The sequence below is a fragment of the Ochotona princeps genome, chromosome 21, assembly GCF_030435755.1.
Source record: "Ochotona princeps isolate mOchPri1 chromosome 21, mOchPri1.hap1, whole genome shotgun sequence".
NCBI classification, from domain to species: domain Eukaryota; kingdom Metazoa; phylum Chordata; class Mammalia; order Lagomorpha; family Ochotonidae; genus Ochotona; species Ochotona princeps.
Genome location: NC_080852.1, coordinates 38,422,381 through 38,441,443, shown reverse-complemented (window position 1 = coordinate 38,441,443; position 19,063 = coordinate 38,422,381). Strand labels below are relative to the sequence as shown.

At 47.0% G+C, this 19,063-nt stretch overlaps 1 protein-coding gene across 12 annotated transcripts in view; it reads left to right on the top strand.

Moving 5' to 3' along the window:
• Positions 1 to 5,814: 5,814 nt before the first annotated feature.
• Positions 5,815 to 19,063, top strand: part of SETD5 (SET domain containing 5) — a 75,463-nt gene continuing 62,214 nt past the window's right edge. For 11 of the 12 annotated variants that reach the window (XM_058678750.1, XM_058678747.1, XM_058678749.1 and 8 more), the window contains exon 1: positions 5,844 to 5,964. The gene's annotated coding sequence lies outside the window, so the exon portion shown is untranslated. Of the gene's footprint in view, positions 5,965 to 19,063 lie in introns of all 12 variants that reach the window. The other variant, XM_058678742.1, reaches the window with a different exon arrangement.

The following is a 19,063-nucleotide window of genomic DNA, read 5'->3' as shown; positions in this document are numbered from 1 at the left end:
GCAACCCTGTACCTCGCAGCTGGGCACCTCTCCCACCTGTTGGAGCAGGGCTCCAGTACCTGGCCTTCAGCTTGCTGACACACCCATGGGAAAGTGGCTCGACTGTTTCAGTGGGGACAGTTAGGCAATCACCCTGTACCAGAGTGTTAGGTCCAGTCTGGGCTGTTCCCTAATGCACCAGGAATGCAGCCTGGATGATGGCCCAACTCCACGGGCCCTGCCACCCACATGGAGACTAGGAGATGAAAGACATGCTTATCTGCTTTTGAATCTTAAAAAAAAAAGCAGAGTATTAATTCTAACCAGTCATGTCTGCAAATTAACTTCTGTACATCAAGTACTAGAATGTTCCTCCTGTTTGTCAGAGTAAGCAGAATCTTCATCTAAGGCCAGCAGAGGCTGTGAAGACTGGGTTGACTAGGATCCATAGACAGAGGCGGGTTTAACAAACACATATGAACACATGATTTGAAGATATGTTCCTGCTGTTAGGACAAGCCAATCTTAAACACACGTTTTTAAAAAACAAACCAAAACTGAGAAAACAAAAAGTGTCAGGACAAATCAAAGATCAGTAAGACCAATCAACAAATGCATGACACTGAGGAATAATCGGAGATCACCACGAAAGTATTAGCCACAAAAACAAAAAACATTCCTGAGCTTAGTCCTGGCATCAAGAAAGTGAACTAAACAATCCTTCATGGCCATTCAGTTAGCTACTGATGGTGTCTTACACTCCAGCCAAAAAGGGAGGTCGTAAGAGCCAGCTCTTCAATCTGTCACTTAAACTAGCATGCCACTGGGTAACCCAACAAAATGAAGAAACATCCTGCCAAGTGCTGATATTCCTTGACTGGTGACTTAACATCACGACAATAAAGACTGGTCGGTCCACAAAAGTACCAACTAGACTCCCTCTTGTACTGCTACCACCTTCTAATTAACTAGAATCAAAGTTCCCTCAGGAATACATGGCAGACTGCTTGCAGCCTGGGAGAGCCGAGGAAGATGGCCCTGGCACCCAAGTGGAGATCCAGAAGCAGTTCCTGGCTCCTCACTGGCCCAATATTGCCATCGTGGCTATTTGGGGAGTGAACCAGCGGATAGATGATGTTTCTGTCTCTCTTCTCTATTAATCTGCCTTTCAAAGAAAAATAAATAAAATTACAGTAATAAAAGTTAAAACATTAGTTACTATTTTGCAAATTAAAAATCACAAGCTTTGGGCCTGGCACAATGGTTCAACTAATTCTCTTGCAAGCACTGGGATCCCATACGGGCACTGGTTCATGTCCCAGCTGCTCCACTGCCACATAGCTCTCTGCTTGTGGCCTGGGAAAGCAGCAGAGAATCGCCTAAAGCCTTGGGAACCTGCACCCATGTGGGAGGCGAGACCCAGAGGCAGCTCCTGGCTTTGGATTGGCTCAGCTCCGGCCAGTGTGGCCAGTTGGGGAGTGAATCGGTGGACAGAAGATTCTTCTCTCAGTATATCTGACTTTGCAATAAAAATAAATAAATCTTCAAAAAAACAAAAAACACAGGCTTTTTAACTCATGCATCTAAGTACAAATGCTTAATATGTATAATGGATGCTTGTCCCACAAATATAGAACAATAGGATGGCAGTAGATCAGGGAATGGTAGCTGGTTCATTTAAACAAAAGGCCCAAGGAAGTTGAGCACAGGAAGATCCAGTAATGGGTCAAACAGGAAACCAAGAAAAGGCTGCATGGTCTTTAAAGCCACAAGGCATAGGTTATCTATGAATGTGAGGTGATGTGACGTAAATATGACCCCAAGGTTTTCCTCAAGAGGAATCTTCCATAATTTGTGGACTTAAACGACTATTTGAAAGTAAAACCAATGGCTCTGGAATTCCTATTTCTGTGCCTAGGCACTGAAGAAATCAACCAAAACTAAATCCTGTGTCTCTGAGGAACACACCAGACACACACACAGCAACAATGTCTGTTGTTGTTCAAGATAAGCATACGTAAGCAGAGACAGCCCTTGGAAAGAGAAGCGGAATGCTTCCCATCCTCCCACGTTAGAATCCCCAGCTATGGATCAGAATCTCCACTAAACAGCCAACTCTGCACTAAAGACCTTACAAACCCTGTCGCAGGGTCCCATTCCAATTTTTTAAAAATATAGGCTCATTTTCAAAGCCATTCAGTTGTGGTACTAGAGGGCAGGCTCGAGCTGCAGGCATTGAGCCTTGAACCCAGCCTCCTCCAGAAGTGGTTAGATGCTGCAGCTCCAGCCGCAAGGGAGCCAGGTTGGCGTGCAGATATCCTGGCTGCAGCCTGGCCCTGTTGGCGGTCGCAGACATTTAGGGAGTATACTGGCGGATTAAAGGTTTCTTTCTTTTCCTGCCACTCAAACAAATCAGTACTTGAGGGGCAGGTGCTTAATTAGCCTTAGTGGCAAAGCCCTCCATATACCACATCCTAAGAGAGCTGCGGCAGTGATGGCCAGGGTAACTGGGTTCCCGGCTCCGCAGACATCTGGGCACTAAAACACACTGGCACTTCTCTCCATGTGCCCCTCTCTGCCTCTCCAAGAAGACAAGTGTATAAAATGCTACAAAACACGTAAGTGAACAAGCACTTGAAATTAAAATACATCAATACCTGTAGTTTATCACTCAAGATGTTTCGGGGCACCCCTAACGAAGCAGGGTCGAAATCTAGAACCAAATCAACACCAGGTATTCTGATGTTATCTTAAGTAACTACTGTTAACTATGCTTCCACGACTTTGGATTGTGTATCCCTTGTCACCACGTAATGAAATCTCATTGACCAGAAACTGAAATCCAAACTAATCAGCATTCACTCTCAAGACACTGGTTGTTGTCCAAAGGAAGTTTCATTGTTAGGGAATGGCCTGTTGGGTCCAGAATGCAACCAAGTATAGCTTAAGTATACAAATAGCCCCCTGCAAAGATAGGGGGAAATGCCTGAAATTTAACTTCATTACTATTTGCATCAGCCACATTCCCCATGCTTAGGAATAACAGGATTAGTGGCAACCACAGTGAAAACAGCAAAGATACATATGACTTCCATCAGTGCAGAATATTGTACTGGATGGAGCTGAACCGTAGCATCAGCAAGCATACAGGGAACTGTTTCAGACCAAACCTCACCCCGTCTCACTTAAAACTGGCCAGCCATCAAGCCTTGGAGCAGATCAGGCACACCTGAGTTGGTTCAGCAACAGCCAGGGCAAGGCGGAGATTCCTGTGGGAGATGGGGGCGCCCCGCCAAAAGGTCCAGTCACGTTTCTCAGCCTTCGCAAGGCAACTGTTCCCTAGGGGATACAGCAGGTTCATTTTTAAGTTGGTAATTCCGTACAACCCACAAAAGGTCCCCCAGCCCTGACCCTCAGCGAACTGCTGATTGTCAGGACAAGGGTCACTCTCTGAAGGGGCAACCAGAGTTACAGAACAGACTAGGAAAGACAAGACAAAGGGAAGGGCCAGGAAAAGGATCTCGGCGTTCCTGAAGGCGACACTTTCCCAAGATGCACTGCCTTCTCCTCTGGGCAAACACCCCAGCTGTGCCACCCACAGGAGGCAGAAAGGAGCAAGAAAGCCAAGTGCTGTTCACTAACAGTGCACACTAGCCCACCGAGAGGAGGCCTTTTGCTCCCTAATCACCTGGCTGGAATTCACCCTGGGAACAGTAAGGGGCTGTCATCTTCATCCTACTTCCTTACTATTTGCTAGGAAGAAAGATCGTCCTGTCCACACAGAGCATTCGTACTGCACAGTGCAAGTGCCAGGCAGTTAGACTGTCCAGTACTGTCCCTCTTGCAAGTTGCCTTGGCAGCATCAAAAACAACTGGGAGCTAACAGTTCAGCTACCAGCAACAGTATGAAAAGGACAGATGGCCAGGGCGTTCAAACAAGGAAGAGGTCGTTCGTCTTCACCTCCAATTCCCAATAAAGCAGCCAAGGTCACCCGGTCGAGGAAGACAAAGGTGACTTTAGACTCCAAGTAAACATTTAACACAGTGCATAAGGGAGGAACAAATCCCGGCTGGGTGAGGAGCGAGGTTCCAGCTCAAGCCTCCATCAACGGGAGGCACCAACCCGGCTGGTTCATGACTCACCAGGCTACCCAAGATCAGAGAGAAGCCAAAGGGGACGGCATGAGCAAGCACAGCAAAGGCAAGATGGGAGAGCAGCTTGTGTGAGAGCTGCTACATGCCCAGCTAAGACGCAGGGAGCGGGCACGAGTGGGACGAGGAGAAGCACTGGGCTCCCAAGCGAAGGGCCCCAGTGATCCGTTATGATTTAATCGGAAAACACGGTCTGTGGCTGGTGTAGCAAAGCTTTCCAGTGGGGTCGGCATCAAACTCTTCCAAGCTACCTTCCTCCATTTCCAGGAAAAGACACCTCAAGATCATCTGGAGCACAAAATTAGCCGCACCCCTATCGGTTATCAGACTCAAGTCCCGTGGGAAAATAGATCGATCGGGTTCGCCCGTCAAGCCCTACACCTGTCCAGCTCCTTCACGGAACAACGCCCATGCACCAGAAGCGACCAGACATGGAGGCGATGACATGGAGGCCCACATCGGGAGGGGGAGGGAGGGATCCTCGCAGGCCTGGAGAACTCCCAGGAAAGGACTGCGGCACTGCCCTCCCCCAGCGCGCAGGGCGCGGCCCTCTCCCCGCCTCCTCCACTGCGGCTCGGCCGGACGGAACCCCCCTGCCCAGCCCACCCGCGCCGCGGCCCCAGAGCAGGTCGGGCCTGGGCGGAGCCGCGGCCGCACGCCCGTCCCCGCCTCCGGCGCGCGCTTCCTGCCACGTCGCGCAGAGCCCAGGGCCCAGACACTGCGGCGCGGGGCCCCGGGCAGGGCCAATGGCAGGCGCCCGGTCCCCGGGCGGCGGCAGCCAATCAGACGGGGCGGCCGACTCCCCCGGCGGCCGGCGGCGCGGGAGCCGCTCCCGCTGACCCTGCCCCCGCGCGTCCCGCGCTGTCCCCCGCCCCGGGGGCCGCGCCAGACCCGCCCGGCGGCTGCGCACGCCCGACGCCCTAACTGACAGGCGCCCCGCTCCAACCGAATGCCGCCATTTGTGTTTTCACACGCACGGCGGGAGGAGCGGCGGCCAATCAGCACGCAGAGGCCAGCCGGAAGCGCCATCCTCTGCAGGAAGTAATGGCTGCGTACGGGGCCGGACCTTTTCCGCTCCCTTCGCCCTCCCCCTCCGGCTGCCGCAGGGCGGGCCTCCCCTCTCGCCGGCAGCCGACCGTCCCGTGCCCCTTCCAGCCAGCCCTCTCCCCGGCGCTGCCCACCCCTGGCACCCCCGGCGGCGCCAGACCGGGCCGCCCCAGCGCCCCCACGGCCCCCGGCGCCGCGGGCCTCCCTCCCGCCAGAGTCCCGCTCCCCTACCTAGCCGAGGCTCTCTGAGGAGCCGGAGCCCCAGAGCACAGCCTCTTCTCGAGGGCGGCCCCGGCGGCTCCCGCGGATTGGCGGCGAGCTGGCCAATGAGCGCCGAGCGCCGGGCCGCGCGGCCAATGGCGCGGCGGTGGGGGGCGTGTCCCGGGCGCCCCTGGCGCCGGCGCCGGGGATCCCCGTGCGGTCAGTGGCGTTTCCGCTCGGGCAGCGGGCTGAGGGAGCCGCCGCCGCCGCCGCCAGCGCCGCCGCCAGCACCGCCGCCGGGGGAGGGGCGGCCGCCGCCCGCCTGCGCCGCGACTCACGCAGCCCCGGGCCGCCAGTTGGGCCGACACAGTCGCGCCGGCCCCCTCCCTCCGCGGCCCTTCCCCCTCCCCGCCTGGGGCTCGCTCCGCCTTTTTGCCTCCCCCCACCCCCACCTCCCGGGGACCGGCCCTTCCCGGCCAGGAAACGCCGTGGCGCCGCGTCGGGCCTAGCTCGAGCCTGCTGCCTCCCGGGAGTTGCCGTGCCCCGCAGGCCGGGCCCAGGCCTCCCGGCGGCGCCTGGGACAAGGTAAGGGTCCGAGCGGAAAGAGAGCAAACCTCCCGGCCGGGCCCCCGAGAAAAGGGAAGGGAAGGGTCACCTCCGGCCGGACGGGACGCGCGGGGGCCTAGGCCCTGCCCGGGCGCCCCGCAGGGAGGAGGTGGCCCCTGATCGCTCCCCGCCGCCCCCGCACACGCTGCACCCCTCTGGACCTGCGGGAGAGAGGACCCCCTCCTCCCGCCTGCACGCCCCTGGACCCCAGCCCACTGCACTCGGCCGGGGCCAGGACGCTCCCCTCCCCCACGCCGCTGCACCCCGTTTACTGAGCTCTCCCTGGTCCACGTTGACCCCGGCAGGCGCGAGGCCTCTGGCAGCCCCCCACCGCGACCGACCCCCGCCCCGTTCCCGCGGCCTGGGCGGGGATGGGGGCCCCTGCGCGTCTCCCTTGGGGCGCCTTCCCTCTCGTGGCTGGGCACCCCCCTCACCAGCCCCCCTCAGATGGCCACCCTGTTTCCCACACACCCCGACCTCACAGCCTTGGGCTCCCGGGGCGTCTGGCCGGGATCCGTGAGATCGCCCCCGTGGAATGTGTAGGAGTGGAGCCAGATCGGGTCGTCGGTGCATGCCTTGGGCGTGGAGAGCGATCTTGGGGGGGCACAGATGGGGGAGGCGGCGGGTTCCGGGCCGCCTCGTGCACGCGGGGTCGGGGTGCGAGGCAAAGTTTCCCGGGTGGGGACGCCCCTCCCGCTGCGCGCGGCGGACCCGCATTTTCTGCTTTCTCATGTTACTTGTGCAATGTGTGCGTGTCCAGAGCCCTGGCTTCCCGTCGGCTTTGTCTCTCTCCCCACCCTGGGGTTCGTCTCCCCGGGAATCCCCGTGCCCCCGAGGTCCCTGCCGGCTTCCTCCTCCCCTGTGGGGTTGAGGTGGCCAGTCGGTGACCAAGGTCATCTTTACGTGTCTTTGTTGGCCGGGTGTGTGAGTAGAGCTCCACTTGGGGTGGAGGAGAACCAGGCGGCCAGAGTGTGCTGGGCTTCTCGGGAGACTGTGGGAAAGAGAAGTATTTTGGGTGGTTAATTTCATATGATTAACGTTTTTAGGTCACTGAGAGAGAAGTTAGGAGTGGTAATTTTAGATGTGTGGAATCTGAGCGAGGACTGGAACGGAGGTTACTCACGGAATCCGAGGTTTCTGGGCCTCTTGGAGGACACGGGGAGAAAAATTTGGTTTTGGGTTTTTCCAGTTTTCTCAGGAGGATCATTAGTTCTTGTCTGTAGCTAAAAATTCTGGCCCCTAATGGGATTAGCGTCTGTGGGGTTTACTTGGACTGTCATTGTGTGTGTCCTCTGGTGGGACAAGCTGCATATTTAAGTCTGCAAAATGCTTGGAACGTTGGCCTTCTGAACGCTGAAGCCTAAAATGCTGTCTTACTTAAATGAGTATTAGTAATTTGAGGAATGCTGGTGTTTCTTTATAAAAAGGCCATGGTTTGGGATGAGCGCTGTGGGGGTGGGGTGGCGAGAAGGTGTGCGCCAGGCGGCTGCAGCTGGACAAGGGGTGGGGGGATGGACGGGGCGGCCGCCGTCCCCTGGGAAGGCCGGCACGGCGGCGTCCATTAGCGCCCAGGGCTGCTTCCGGGGGATTTTCCCTGCTGAACTGGTTTGCCTTTTACTGCTGTGAAGAGAATTAGCAGTTGCTAACCTTCTACCCAATTATGGATAGCAACGTCTGGAAACTGGATCATAGTTTAAAACTGGATTGTTTGATTTGGGTCATGTTCCCGCAGAATTTTCTTTTTTAATCTGAGATTGTGCTTGATAGGCGCTCCACTAGCGTTTGAATTTTTAAAATCGTTAAAATTGAAATAGTGAGACTTTAAGGGCCTTTCTGAGAACCAGAGTTGGGAATAAATGAGGGTCAGGATTTTTTGTTTGTTTTTGATTTTTGATTTTTCCTGCAGCTGACATGTTTTCCTTCATCTCCTTAATCATTGGATCAGAGTTGATATTTTTGCTTCCCATTGATTAGGGCATGTGTATTGCATAGATGTTTTGCTGGAGACATTCTCCTAACTTGGAATTCAAAGCTCTACAAAGATCTGCCATTTTTGAAGTGGCTTCTAAGTATAAATAGTTGCCTCTTAATTTCTGTGTTCAGAAACAAACTTCTCCATGTTATTTTCTGGAATTTGACCTATAAAATTAGGATAATTGTATGCATATTGGATATGTTTTTCTGACATCACAGGGATGAATCTTTGGCTGTGGGCCAAGGGAAATACAGGACAGACCAGAAAAAAATATGCAGAAATAGCCTGAGTTTACCTTCCTGCACTGAGACAGTGTGAACCCCTCCAGGATGGAGAACTGAAGCAGAAGTCTGTGAGTGTGCGGCGCCCCAGGTACACTTCCCGATGGACAGCACTAACTGTGCCCGGCGGGTTGCGCTTTACCCTCCCAGACGCAGGCATCCTCAAACTCAGAATTTTGATTTGTCCAGTTTTGCATAAGCTTACCTAAAGTCCACATACATCTGGCATTTGTGGCAGTGAACCAGAGTTCGCAGATGTTATCCACATTGGTTTGCCTGTGAATAAAATAGATCTGTGAAACGGAACCTTTAGTGGATATTTAGTAGAACCTTTAGTCTAGGTGGTTCTAATTCTTACTGCAGTCACATTTACAGTACCATAGCAAGTTAAGATTTCACTTCTACTGGCTGCTTCAAGTAATTTAAAACTAAATTTTATACTAAGTTTTAGTGTAAATTATTAATATTAAAAATAACCATATAATTACTATTTCACTGTTATTTCCTATGCTTTTGAAACCTGTTACTGTTTTGATAAAATTGTTTAGTGAAGGATCAAAGAGGCCCTTTTTGTGGAATTATTTAGCCAGTATACTTGAAAATCTATTACGTCTTTTTGTATTTTATGTCTAGGGACTTTGGATTTTTTTGAAATTACTTTGATCTTTCTGGGGAGAGTGACTATTTCATTTTTACCTTTGAGTTGAAAAATAACAGCAAGGTGGAATGTGGTAGCCATGAGGCCATGGGCTTACGACAGTCACTGGGTCTGGATGGTTTCTTTTTTTTTTTTTTTTTAATGGCTTTTTGTTGAGTTTAAACTTTTTAGTTTAATTTAAAGAGTGGATCTGATTTATTAAAATTGTTTCAAGAATTGAAAACTGAAAATTTTTTGTGAAGCATGTTTTTCAGATTTAAGGCTTCAGTTCTGCAGAATGTGAGATAATGCATGTGGTAGTGGGACTGGGAAGCCAGGGCTGCACTTGGGATGGACGAGGGTTGGTTTCATTCCTTACTCAGAGCGGCATTGCAGCTGTTCAGTTGGTAATAGCTTATTTCTTTTGCACTTAGATTTAAGGATGTTCATGAAAGACAAAATGTGATTTCTTTCACTTATCTACACATACTTTGTTAAAACAGTCTTAAGGAAAATGTTTTGTTGCATGGTCACTTAGAATTGAGGTAAGAGACCCAGTGACTTGGGGTGGCATTAGAAAGCCCCTCCTCAGGCAGTTCTCTTCTGACAAAGCATGCCCCAACAGTTAGGCTTATGGAAGGAAACTGAGAAAAAGAACAATGAAGCTGTGTCTGTCTACTTTGTATGAGCAAGGACTTTGTCATCCCATCCTGCCTCACTGTTTTTCCATCTTATTGATTTTGTTTGCAGTGTACCTGAGGGAATAGCTCACTTAATGTTAGGTCACTTTCAGTAGTCTTGGTAAGAAGATGAGAATAATGAATGTTCTGCTTGTTGGGATATTGGAACAATGCCTTAATGTTTTGGTTACTGACGTTATTGGCTGGGCTGCATAATGGATATCTCTTGCTTCCATTGCATTGCATTCTCTTCTTCATGGTCCTCATAGTATGAGGATTCCCAGAGTTTTGATGGCGGACTGAAGTCATAAGAATGCTTCTCCTTGGTCATGTTAGTTAAATAAATGTACCCAGAGTTGGGAATGCATTGATCTGTGTTGTGAATTAAAAAACCAAAACAATGCTATAGGAATTCATACAGAAATGGTGTTATCTCAGGAATCCAAGTTTTTTGAATTCCTAGTTGATCTGGATGAGAAATAGATGGAAGCATGCGCAGAGCCATAGACCTCTGCGGCAGTATTTTGCCGGAGCAGAAAAGGAAGATTTCTGTTTCAAATTGCCAGCTGCTTATGTCAGACTGACTCCCTTATTATGCCTCCAGTAGGCCTGTCAATATGGCCAAACAGCTAGATAAGTGCAGGGCAGGACAAAGGGCTCTTTGCACAGCAGGGAGGCAGTGCTGGTTGGGGGAGGGGCTACAGGAGAGGTTCTTTTTCCCTGTGAGATTATTCAGTTTGGCACACAATTAAAGAAATCATTTTTAGTTCCCACTCCAGCATTGAATTTCTGCCAACCATATACTGCTAACTCCCCAGTTTGGTATATTCCAGAATATCTGGTAGGGACTTGTCTCCTGCAAAAATAAAAATAATTGTTAATAATAAAGAACTAGAAGTCTTGTGTAAGTTTTTAAAAAAAAAAAAACAATTACATACACTGTGCTCTTCTGAGTACCAGTAACTTCTTGACTAGACAGTTCTAGAGCATCTGCTAGCTGAATTCTTATTAAGAATGGAAAAGAATGTTCCAAGTAAAACTCATATTTTAGAACACAGTAGGTGTATTCCAGTTGGAATTAGACCACAAAGTATAAAATAGTAGGTTTCCCTTTGTGAAGTAGTTGCGCGTTGCTGTTCCTGTGCTTTCAGTAAGGCAGGGCACACTGTCCTGCCGCCTTGGAGAGCCCGACAGCCTGACGGTCACTCCTGCCTTCACTGTGCAGTTCAAACACAACTTTGTAGTTAGCACTTGTGCTGTGCTGTCTTGTAAAAATGGGTTAGTTGTATCCAGATTATTATTAGACTTACTATGAATCAAAGTAAGAAGAGATTGAGTATTTGATCTCTTCAAGCTAAAATCATGATATGGTTCAAAACTTGTAATTCCCAGTTTTTTGTTTAAGATTCATTCATTTATTTATTTTTGTTGGGAAATGACAGGTTTATACAGTGAAGGAAAGACAGAGAAAAAGATCCTCCATCCGCCTGTTTACTCCCCAAGTGGCCACAGTGACTGGAGAGGAGCTGATCCTAAGCTGAGCTTCTTCCAGATCTATCACATGGGTGCAGGATCCCAAGGACCTTTGACAATCCTCCAGTGTTCTCACGGGACATGAACTGGCAACCCATGTGGGATCCTGATAGTTGCAAGATATTTAGCCATTGAGCCATTACACAGGACTCCATTTTATTTATGTTGAAAGTTACAAATAGTGGAAGAGTTTTTCCATTCACTGGTTCACTTGCCCAATGTCGGTAACAGCCAGCGATGGATCTGGTAGGATCCAGGAGCTTGTCTGTGTCCTCTGCTGCTTTTTTCCTAGGCTATTAGTAGGGAGCTGAATCACAAGCAGGGCAGCCAGGACTCAGACCGGAACCTGGGCCGGTATGGTGGCTCAGCTGGCAGATCCTCTGCCTGCTAGCGCCAGCATCACATATGGGCACTGATTCTAATCCTGTTCATACCCCAACTGCTCCACTTCCCTTCCATCTCCCTGCTTGTGGCCTGGGAAAGCACTGGAGGATGGCCCAAGGCCTTGGGACGCTGCACACACATGGGATACTCGGAAGTAGCTCTGGTTTTAGAGTGGCTCTGCTCCATCTGCTGCGGGCGCATCAGCAGATAGCTGATCTTATCTCCTCACTATAAATCTGTATTTCAGATAGGAGTCACAGGAAGGGGCTTAGAATGCTACACTGCAACACTGGCCCCAAAACTTGGGTCTTTCTTGAGATTTTCATTGAAATATTATAAAGATGAACGTCTTTTTTTTTTTTTTTTTAAGACTTATTCATTTTATTACAGCCAGATATACACAGAGGAGGAGAGACAGAGAGGAAGATCCTCCATCCGATGATTCACTCCCCAAGTGAGCCGCAACGGGCCGATGCGCGCCGATCTGAAGCCGGGAACCTGGAACCTCTTCCGGGTCTCCCACGCGGGTGCAGGGTCCCAAAGCTTTGGGCCGTCCTCAGCTGCTTTACCAGGCCACAAGCAGGGAGCTGGATGGGAAGTGGAGCTGCTGGGATTAGAACTGGCGCCCATATGGGATCCCGGGGCCTTCAAGGCGAGGACTTTAGCCGCTAGGCCATGCCGCCGGGCCCAAAGATGAATGTCTTGATAATATTATTGGTTTCTGAAACAAATGACAACTACATGCCTATCACTAGTTTGTTTATTTTTGATTATTTCTTTCTATCTGAGAGGCAAAGACAAAGATCTTCCACCCACTGCCTTATGCCCCCAAATATTTAAAGCAGCCAAGACTCCCAGGCCTCCCGTGTGGGTGTGAGAGATCTAAGTGCTTGGGCCCTCATTTGCTGCCTGCCTGAATGCATTGGTAGGAAGCAGAACCCAAGAGGGGTAATGGACAACCTGCACTCCTACATGACCTGTGGTGGTCCCAGGTGGAAGCCTAACCCACCACCTGTAACACCCACCCCCATGAAACCCCTATCAAAACAGAATTGAATGTGTAGGCAAAATAGGTAACAGTTACTTAGATTGCAAATGGAGTCTTACTTTATAAAAGTCTATGATGAGATTCTTTTAAACCTTTATTGTATTTTAAGAGAATCTGAGTTTTAGCAATAATGGGTTTGAACTTAGTTTCTGAGAGCACATGTGTCACTTGAATGAGGTACCACCTGTACTGCTATGTGTTAAACTGTCCTTAAAGTTTTCTCTCCCACGTATGAACTCATCAAAGGAATTGGAATGCTAGTTTTGCTTGTGAGTTAGCAAAGAACCAACCAGTCACCAAAAAAATCCACACCTACCTGTAATAAATATTGTAATAGCAAACAAACTTGAACCAAGTTTGTACATTTCCCTCTGTAGAAAAAAGATGTTACACAATTGATATTTTATTTTTAGAGTAATTTGACCTGAAAAAGGAAATTTGAGTAACCAGTTATCATGACTGTTAGTTGTTTTCGCCAGCATGGTTGGACCAGCACTGACATGAAATTTAGTGGCCTGTATCTTATGTTGCTACATTTTACGGTGGTCATTTCCTCTCTTGGTGCATTCATTGAGATGAATTATTTTCATAGATTTCTGGGGGAAAAAATGGAAACCATCCAGTTCAAGCCCTGGTGTGGTTTTCTTCACATAAGCTGAAACCCACATTCCTAGCATTAAAATAAGTATCATTTGTACATTCTCAAATATTTAGGAATAGTTAATTAGAAAAAAAGTAGAAATATCTTTTTCAGTTCTTTACCTGAATCTTTAGAGACCTTCAAGTGTTTTGGCAAAAGAGAGTAGGGACTGGGCCGGCACAGTGTGTAATAGGCTGATCCTCTGCCTTCAAGCAACAGCATCCCATATGGGCTCTGGCTCATGTCCCGCTGCTCCACTTCCCATCCAGCTCCCTGCTTATGGCCTGGGAAAACAGTAGAAGATGGCCCAAGCCGTTGGGACCCTGCCACCTGCATTGGAAACCTGGAAAAGGCTTCTGGCTTCAAGTCGGCTCAGCTCCAGCCATTGTGGCCATTTGGGGAGTGAACCAGTAGATGGAAAATCTTTTACCTATCTATCTATTTATTTGTTTATTTATTTGGAAAATACTAAAAAAGAGAGTAGAGATCCCATCTTGATTCTAGAGGCTTTAATAACTACTGTGGCACTATAAATAGCTCATCTCATTTTTATTGAGACCATTTAGCAGTTGGCTGGGATGCAGAAGAGACCACAACACCATACCTCATCTTCATCTCGCCTGTACCTTACTGCTCCACCTTGTTCCCTACTGTTATCCCACAGCACCTCTTCCCAGCCGAAAAAAAACTAGGTCAAAGGGGGGAAACTGGATGGCTAATGTGATTTCTGTTGTAGTGAGACTGAGTTTGCTTTTTATGTATTTAAATACAAAGGTAATTTGTATTTTCACTATACACTATTAATAGGTGTACAGTGATTTTATACTTTCGGTATATCCTGTTTTATTGATAAACCATGATATATTCTTAATGCCTTACATAAAGAACGATTTTAAAATACTTCATTTTCATTGGTTTTCCATTGTTAATTTTTTAAGCCAACACTGCTGTACCAAATGAGAAATTTTCACTTTTTCATTGTTTTGTGATGAAGTTTTCCCCTCTTCTAATATGTGAAGACTCAAATAAAACTCAGTAATCTAATAAGTTATGTGCCCTGCTTAGTATAGTAAGACGGTTATTGCCTAATTCTTAGTTGCTGTAATCTGATTATGATACTCCAGTTTCTCATGTTAGCAAGTCTACTGCTGATGTGTACGTTTTAGTGCAAGGCCCAGCTCATTGTTTTAGATTTGCATCTGTTTACTCGTCTTAGTGTGTGGGTTCCTCTTCATGAAGTGGGTTTCTGTTGTTGTTATTACTGTAACTGTCTTTGGCTGATGAGAATTTCTTGAGTGAAGAATCAGCTCTGTAGGTGTGTTTGGTGTCCTGGGAGAGCTGGGAAGGGCCTGGTGGCAGTCACTCTGCCTCTGCAGTTCTATTCTCCTTTATTTAATGTGGCTGTTGAGAATTGGCTTGTTTTGTAAGAGAAGCTGCATGTAAAAGAAAGAGCCACAGTTAACTGCGGTTGTTTTAAAATATATTTAAGTATAGAAATAAAGATTTTTTTAAAGTGTGTTTATTAAGATAGCATCTGGAATAAAATCAAAATGGCACATCTTTTAAAAGCTTTGTTTTTTTTAACTTTTTTTTAAAAGAGTTATGTATTTTTATTACAAAGTCAGATATACAGAGAGGAGGAGAGACAGAGAGGAAGATCTTGCGTCCGATGATTCACTCCCCAAGTGAGCGCAAAGGCCGGTGGTGCTGCGTCGATCCGGAGCTGGGAACCAGGAACCTCTTTCGGGTCTCCCTCGCAGGTGCAGGGTCCCAAAGCTTTGGGCTGTCCTCAACTGCTTTTCCAGGCCACAAGCAGGGAGCTGGATGGGAAGTGGAGCTGCTGGGATTAGAACTGGCGCCCATATGGGATCCCGGGGCTTTCAAGGGGAGGAGAGGACTTCAGCTGCCAGACCACGCCACCGGGCCCTGTTTTAGTTCCAAAGACAAGTGTTTACCCTAAAACAATGAAGATTTGGGCCTTACAAAGAGTATGATTGAGTGTAGTTTTAGATTATTATGTAAATGTGAAATGTTTATTTTTTTTTTCCATTTTTGTGATGTCAGCTATGGCCAGGGTACTGTGGTGAGGGTAAGAACATTTTATCCACAGTGAAAAATAGTAGATGCAATGTCTTAAAAAAGAAAAGATTTGGGGGAAGTGTGGGAAGATTAACCTTTAGAATATTCTTTTAAAAAGAGTGGCTTGACTGGTGTCAGTTTCTTAAGATAAGTCTAAAATTTTGAATGAGTATCAAACTGTTACATGTTTCCTATTTAGACCATGTTTATTAAAAATTTACCCAATATTTAAAAACCTTTTTGCTCGGTGAAATAAGCCAGTCTCAAAGGGACAAATATGTTCTTTCTGATGTAAGGCAAATTACAAAACAGATATATGGGTGGACAAGTATATTCACATATTCTCATGGGGCGAGCTGCGAGAGGGAGACCAGCATACCAGGAAGGGAAGGTGGTCTGCTCTCACATAAAAGGGGGACTTGCAGTGAAGCAGCTCAGTACACCTTGACGGGATGATGATTTTCTACCTTTGCCTACAATGCCATGATCCACTTAAATACGAGAGTATAAAATGTTTTAGCTGTTGCTAAAGGACTATTCTATGTAAAAATACGGTGGTAGGGAAAGGCAGAATCCCCATAACTACAAAATTGCATCATGGAAAAAGATTCTTTAAAAAGGAAAGAAAAACCTTGAAAAACAAAGTTGGTCAGCATATTTGGAATTAAAAGGTAGTCACACATTGCATTACATAAGTAGTACTAACACCAGATGTTTGCACAAAACCAGGAAAAGAAAACTAGGCTAACAACCTATGTTGAGTTCAGAAGAGACTGTAGCCATTCTGCCCGGAACAAGTAGGTAGCAAAGCTAACTCCAGGCTCTTATTCAAAACCGTGGAGTGCTTGACTTCACCCGGGTGTGGTTACTTCAGTCTCTGGTCTTCATGTTTAACCTGACCCAGCGCCTCTCGAGATTTCATGTGTTGCCAGGATTAAGATTTGTTTCAGTTGTTGAGCTGTGTGGGTGTCTGGCTAGGGAGTGTCGAGTCCCATGGGAAGGTGGGTGTGTTGGAAAAGGGAAGCTGGGAGGAGGTGTGCTCTTCCTCCGAACTGTGTCAGGAACAGTTAGTGTGGAAAGGAATGGCTGGAAAGTTTGCAGTACCCAGAGCAGTAGCAGGGAGAGAAGTAGATCTAGCCTACTTCATGAAATACTCAAAACTGGGTCCAGCTGAGAGGTGTAAAAAGTCATTTTTGGAGGCATATCTTAGTTTCTCTTAACTGTGGCTTTTTTTTTTTAACTCCTGTGTTGTAATGGAAAATAGTTACATAAAGAATTGAGCTGCATGTCTTGTTAAAATTATTTTTTGAATTGTAGTTTTTTTATATATAGGGCTGATAGGAGTGTCTTGGTTTCTTGGAACATTCCTGGTTTATGTCGGCTATCCTAACATAATTAGTAATAGCAACCTTTTCACTCTCAAAAATGCCCCAGTTTTGGATCATAAATTACATGCTCACCCTAATTATAGAGAGTGGTGGAACTTTCAGTCGCTAGCTAGCAACCCAATTTTGCTGTATACAGTTCTTCTGATTGGGAGGAGGGCATCTTCAGTCTGCAAGGTTTATATGCTGGTTTCACTAAACCCCCATTGCTAAATAAGCTTTTTTTTTTTTTTTTAAAGATATTTATTTATTGGAAAGTCAGATTTACAGGAAGTTCTTCCGCCTGCTGGTTCACTCCCCAGTGGCCTCAACAGCAGGAACTGAGCCTGTTTGGAGCCAGGAGCTTTTTCTGTATCTCCCACATGGGTGCAGGGTCCCAAGGTTTTGTGCCATCCTCCACTGCTTTCCCAGGCCACCAGCAGGGAGCTGGAAGGGAAGTGGAGCAGCCTGGACATGAACCAGAGCCCATGTGAGATCCCAGCACACGCAAGGTGAGGACTTCAGCCACTGAGCTATTATGCCAGGCCCCCAAGTAAGCAATTTTTAGAATGTTTTTTTCTTTACTTTTTCATTGGATGTAATCTATTTGATCCAGATAAGGGCTGTACTTTGTGCTTGATTGATAAGTTTGAGTCTATTTGTAAAGTTTCTGCTCTTTGTATTGGGAAGATTGGATTGTCACTTAATTGAGCTATTAGATGAACTTCTCCACGCATATCTCATGTAAATTAGCATCATTTGTAATAATGTTGTGTTCATCCAAAAATACTTACCCTAATTGGTGCTGTTTAGCCTGGGGAGTAAGAGTGCCAGAGGAGATCCTGAGAGGCGGTGCTGGTAGGTCAGCTGGCTTTGAGTTCCCCAGTTTTGCTTCCCTTGTTAAGCCTTTGGGGAATGTAGTGGACTAGTAGGTGGGAACTTATTTTTCCTGTCTTCATCTCAATCTAAAAGCCTTTGTAAAAGTAAGAGCTAATACCTGCTTGTCTATGGCATCTCAAGCAGCTCTTGATATTCACTGCCTAGATTATCCACTTTCAAACTTTATGAACTTAAAAAATTGAAGAATCCAAAGAGCTTTTGTCTGTGGATTATATCCAATTTAAGAAAAATTTTAGTTACTAACTTTAAAATAATGGCAGTAATGTGAACATAATAAACGTGATTTTTTGGTAGCAAATAGCTATTCCAAGTTCTTTGTGTTTTTGGAGTAATCTTGTTTGGGGTGGCATTGTAGTAACAAAGCAGGCTGAGCTTCTGCTTGGGATACCCATGTCTGTGTCAGCACCCCCTTCAGTGCTCTGCTGCTTCTGATCTGGAGCCCTGCTTCCCGGGATGAAGTGGCCAAATCTTTGGCCATGTATTGGGGGAATTGACCAACAGAGCAGGGTGCCTCTGCTTTTTCTTCTTTCATTCTGCCTTTCAAATAAATATATTTTTTAAAGTAACCTTGATTTACAGTTTTGCAAGTCTCTTTAGTGTCTTTTTTTTTTAATGGTTTTTTTCTTAACTGCTGCTGCATTTGATCTATTGTGTCACTTTGTTTTGAAGACCGAAGAAAATCTAACCTTGCATTGATAATATAGTTGGAAAAGAGCAAACCTCACATGTCCCATGCAGGAAACTAGAGGATTTCAGGAATTCTCAAACAACACAAAGAATCCCTGGTTTCCTTGAAAACTCTCAGTTGTGGGTGCCTGGTAACTTCTATTTCAAATTTATTACAACTTCAAAAAGAACCTAACCTTTTCTCCCTATTCCCCGTTCTACAGATCCAGTTTGCACTAATACCAATGTAATTTCTTTTTGTTGGGCCATAGCACACAGTTTTTGGATGACAGAACAGTGATTGTTGCATAGTGAGCTTTTGGCTTTTTCCTTTCTTGCCTTCATGTGTCCCTTTAGAGGTATGTGGGCCAGTTACAGTGTTTGGGAATCACTTTGTGACTAGGTCTCCAACTCGGTGTCACGAAATTAATTTTAGTTCATTTTCAAATTCTTAGGGTTTTTTCCCTATAATTATATAAACTTTTTAAATGGTTATAAAGTAAGCTTTAAAAACTGAGTGTCAGAAAAGTCAAGATCATATCCTAGTCTCTTCTACCTTCTTACTCTATATGTACATCATAAATATCCAAAACACCTTTTTGTCATATTTTTAACATTAGAGCACTTAAATTAGTTTACTGAAGCTGTCCCCTGAGTTTCTTATCTAGTTGTAGATGAGGAAAGTCTACAGCAAAAATAGTTTCTCTTTTTGTTTGAGAGGAATGTCTCATCCACTGGCTCACTTTCCACAAACATGCAGTAGGCAAGGCTGGGCCAGTAGTTCCTGCCTGAGTGGCAGGAACCCAGCAACCTGAGCCTTCACTGCTGCCTCCCGAGGCACCGCGCCTGCCGCCCTGCCCGCCTGCCGCATGCTCTCTCGGGCTGCCCCCT